Raw genomic sequence first — 4,996 nt, 5'->3', positions numbered from 1 at the left:
GTAAAAGCCTCCTAACATGTTCCCCCTGCTTCCTTTGCTTGTCTTTGTCAAAGTCTCAAAACAGCAGTTTGCTTCTAGTCCCTCTAGTCTGTTTTTGTTCAGGTGAGAATGCCAACAGTGTGTTTTTGTGTCGCTCTCTGACTGATGCTGAGGCTTCCTCTTCGGACTTGCTGCATTTGTGGAAGATGACACTTTAAATGGCTGATGTCAGCGGCAACAGGGAAAACGGCACATGTGGAACAGGAGGAAGTCTCACACAGTCAGCAATGACCAGCCCGTGTCAGTCAGCTCAAATGTGTCCAGGTCAAGTGATTATTTCAAAATGCAATAGCCCCATAAAACTGTATGTGCCAGTGAGTTCCAACTGTGTGACTGCACCCCCTATGTATGTGTCTTTTTAAAGTAACCTCTGTACTGTAGAAATAAACAGAATTGGGTGCATGTCCTGGGGATGTTTGACTAGCATAATAACACTTAGAAGAGATTTGGTTTGCAATGAATTAGCAATGCTCTCTAACAGCAGGTTTACACTATCTTTGACTTGACAGATATTGTGTGTATAATAATCAAAAGTTAATTGATTTCTGAATTACTAACTTTCATTATTTTTATAATCTTTGTTGTTATATTCGTTGTGTTTCTGGGTTGAAATGACTTCAATTTAGAACAAGTGATGTAGAATAAATATCCAGAGATGCAGGTGTCCCACCTACAGTATGAAGCCAGTTGTATAAAATGTGTGCTTTTGTCACTATGTAACATCATCAACAGTAGGACTCAGTTATGCCATCTGTAGGCGTTAAGCTACTCTGTGGTGTTATGTACATCTGTAGTATGTACTTGTGAAAGTGCCTTTGAAAATGTTTTAGAAGAACTGCAGACATCCTGTCCTGTTGCATTTTCATGTCAGATGCTGTGTTTTTGAGAAATGCAGTGCAGGAAGAAGACACATGAATAAGTAATGATGCCATTTTCCAAACAGTTATATGACAGAATTAATAATAAATAAACAGCTTACCCATTGTGACATTGCACTTTTATGTATATAACTGTATATATGGCATGTAACATCATAACATTTAGAGTTCTTTGAGGGCTTATACCTCCAAGGATTTCTTTCTAATAAAGAAAATAGTTTGTCGAGTCTGAGGTGGATTTTTTCCCCACTTTTTATATTGAGTAACTTCAACCTCAGCTCAGAAATCTGCACATTTTAAATATATAAAGAAACATATATTAGACATTAAACATATGAAGTATGGGTACTTGTATGTATTGGATTGAATACACTGTAACCATGGTATACTATCTTTGTAGTATAAGGTTATTTTTATTATTTATTGTATTTGGGCTGTTACTTAAAGAACATCAGCACAATTCATTCTTTGTAATGATGCATGGTAAAAGGCATTCAATGATACATAATAAGTATGACTAAAAAAAATGGACAGGATGAGGAACCTCTAAGCCAACAGCACATTGTTTTCTCTCTACATTCCCCAACAAACATTACAAGAAAGAATCAAAGTTGTTATGACAACTCATCAAATGTTGACTAACTGTAATATTATGAAACAAGGCATTTGCAGCTGTAGCAAAGTTTCCATCCTTCACCCATTCATCCCATTCATTCCATTCAGACCATTCATCCTTTAATGAATCCTGCAGGCCTTTCAATTCTCTGCTTCTCTATATGTTGTGTTCTGCTATGTATGGGAGCTTTACTGGGATTTGGTCTTCCCCAGACCTCACTCCAGCTGCAGCACTGTTTGCAGGAGTAAGAGTGGCTCTCTGTTTGCTCCAGGCTTTAGAGTGGGTCTTCAAGGCCATCTGGTGAAAACAGAAAAGAGGGAGCTCATTGTTCTGGATATTGTCACACACACACACACAACTCCCCAGCTGGACTGAGACATGCTGTGGTATGATAAAGTGGAAAACAAGATATTGCACTTCAAAATCTCATCCCATTTCAACGGAGGTGACAGAGTTTATTGTATTTGGGGAAAGACGATAAAACTATTGGTTTACCTCAGCAATCCCAACCTTCCTCTCCCAAGTGTGGATGCTCTGCTGCAGCTTCTTGTATTTGTCCTTGACGTGCATGTACTCAGTGATATCAGGAGCCTGATAATCTGACATCTGGCGGCGCAGGTGCTGGTTTAGGGCCTCTGCCTTTAAACGTTCCTGAAAAGAGAAACAGTTAGGAAGAGAGGACAGAACACACAGGGGGGAATTAGTTTAAAGGGCAGGAAACACACAAAGTACAATTCATAGAAGAAATAAAGGAAATATTAACTCATTGCATTGTTTTAGTCTGTCCTACAATAATTTAATGATAATTATTTTTGCTACTTTTGGGTAACCAAACCATGTATCAGTCACTGAATTTGATGTGTGTGGCCACATTGATCTCTCTCACTTAGGTTCTTAACATTGACAAATTTTTGGACTAGACACAAACCTCCTCAGCATGCTGTATCTCCTCCTCAATTTTTGCCAGCATCTGCTTTCTGGTTGTTGATGTCATCGCTCAACTCTTTAGACTCCCATGTCACACTCTGTAGCTTCTCCTTTTTACACACACACACACACACACACACAGATAAGATGAAGAGGATTAATTTTACTGAAAATGTGCGACACATTTTGTAAATTGAATTGAAATTAGTTAGACCTGGAAACATTGTCTGTCTCTCTCAAACAACTTTATAAGGAGTCACCTTGTGTGAACTGAGGACACGTTGTACTTTCAAACTGTTGACTTGAAGTTCATCCAGATTTTTGTCGATTCTCTGCTCACTGTACTCCTGGAAAAATTCCTAGATACACAGCACCATGCATTGTTACATTTATTAATTAGAAAAAATAAAGCAAATAAAAATCCACATTTAACAGGTCAATTTTTTAAGTAATTAATTAACTAACCCTTGTTTTCAACCCTTGTTTTCATTTTAAACTCACAAACTACACAATCAACTGATAATCTATTGAGACATAATGAATTGAACTGGAATTTCTTTCTACTTTCTTAGCCTGTCTGTATATATTCTTGGTTTCATTCTCTACCTCGTACTCGGCTTTTCCCGTCTCTTTTTTCTGTTGAAGCTGCTGCTGGAGCTTCTTCTCCTGGACCTTTAGTGCCTGGTTCTTCAGATTTAATTTTTCCAACTGGGCGACCTGTTTGAATTGTGTGTGTGTGTGTGTGTGTGTGTGTGTTTGTGAACAGAGCAGACAATGTGGACAAAGGGAGGAAAAATGATGCACTGCAGGAAGCAGATATAATCAAAAAAGCAAGTAATAGTAATAGTTACTCAATATCCCAGTCCTTTGTCCTTCCCATTAAAAGGATATGAATAATATGTGTTATTTTGCTCATTTGCTCCAGCATGAAGAAACAGCTGATGTATTCAAATACAAGATAGTCAGAGAAACATCATGTTAGAATCCCTGACATTTATCTCTGAGTGCTCAGAGGCTGTACAGGCTAATGGTTCAAGTAAAGAATGCTAATGATGCTAAACATAGCATTTTAGGGGTGAGAGGCTAATGTAGGAACAAGTTATTTTATAAAAACTACATAACATATTTGGGTTAAAAAAAAATCAAATACTGCTTCACACAGGGTGATGTTATCAGCCTGAAACTGATTTTTACCTTAAACTTGTCTTGGATGTACTGGAGCACCTTCTCTGACTCCTTTATTAGGGCCCGAGCAACGAGTTGCGTGGGCCCAACGGGGCCATGCAACGAGTTGCAAGGACCCTCTTGTTTTCGGTCTGTTTATTATTATTATTATTATTATTAGGGCCCGAGCAACGAGTTGCGTGGGCCCAACGGGGCCATGCAACGAGTTGCAAGGACCCTCTTGTTTTCGGTTCGGTTTATTATTATTAGGGCCCGAGCAACGAGTTGCGTGGGCCCAACGGGGCCATGCAACGAGTTGCAAGGACCCTCTTGTTTTCGGTCGGTTTATTATTATTAGGGCCCGAGCAACGAGTTGCGTGGGCCAACGGGGCCATGCAACGAGTTGCAAGGACCCTCTTGTTTTCGTTCGGTTTATTATTATTAGGCCCGAGCACGAGTTGCGTGGGCCCAACGGGGCCATGCAACGAGTTGCAAGGACCCTCTTGTTTTCGGTCTGTTTATTATTATTATTATTATTATTATTATTATTATTATTTTTTTTCTTCTTTTTCCGCCTCTTAGATCGGCTTTTTGAGGGCCTTAACATGCGTGAAAACTTACCAAAATTTGCAGACGCGTCAGGCACGGCGAAAAATTTAATAATTTAGGGGTCTTGAGCATGGGTGTGGTAAAATGGCCTCGGTAGCGCCACCTACATTTTTAAACGGAACAGCCCCTCAAGCCCGTTGCGCCTAAAAATCTGAAAATCTGCACACATATGTAACATCCCATGACGCACCAAAAAGTCTCTTGGAGCCATATTCTAAACCCAACAGAAAGTATTTTTATTTTGACCGGAAGGTGAAAAAATTGTGTGTTTTTGGCCATTTCCAGGGGTCGCTTGAACGCGAACTAGTCCTAGACGCATTATCCGATTGACTTCAAAAACTTAATAGTATGTTCTTAAGACATAGACGATGTTAAATTGCGGCAGATTTTGAGTTTTTGTTGAAGGGCGTGGAAGTTATGGCCCCTCAAAGTTCGATTACTCGCCACGAAACAGGAAGTTGCTTTATTTTTGCTATATTTCGGCCATACTTTGTCCAAACTGCATCAAACTTTACAGGATTGTTAATGGTACCTATCTGCACACATCCATATGTCAATATTCATACAATTGTTGTAGCGCCACCTATTTATAGCAGGAAATGACATATTTTATAGTGTGATGTCCAGTTTCTAGACGGGTGACCAGATTCACTTCAAATGTTGTCAGCCCCTCCTTGAGGAATTTTTTGGAAGACTGGCTCCGAAAATTGTGAGTTTTGGTCGAAGCGTGTGCCGGTTCTGGCCCGTCAAAGTTCGGAAACCC

General features: G+C 39.6%; 1 pseudogene; it reads right to left on the bottom strand.

Moving 5' to 3' along the window:
- Positions 1 to 597: 597 nt before the first annotated feature.
- Positions 598 to 3,702, bottom strand: LOC108894713 (coiled-coil domain-containing protein 113-like; annotated as a pseudogene).
- Between the last annotated feature and the right edge of the window lie 1,294 nt (positions 3,703 to 4,996).

The sequence above is a fragment of the Lates calcarifer genome, unplaced genomic scaffold (genome assembly GCF_001640805.2).
Source record: "Lates calcarifer isolate ASB-BC8 unplaced genomic scaffold, TLL_Latcal_v3 _unitig_3796_quiver_3762, whole genome shotgun sequence".
In the NCBI taxonomy this organism is placed as follows: domain Eukaryota; kingdom Metazoa; phylum Chordata; class Actinopteri; family Centropomidae; genus Lates; species Lates calcarifer.
The sequence above is the reverse complement of the archived record's forward strand: the minus strand, read 5'-3'. Positions and strand labels throughout refer to the sequence as shown.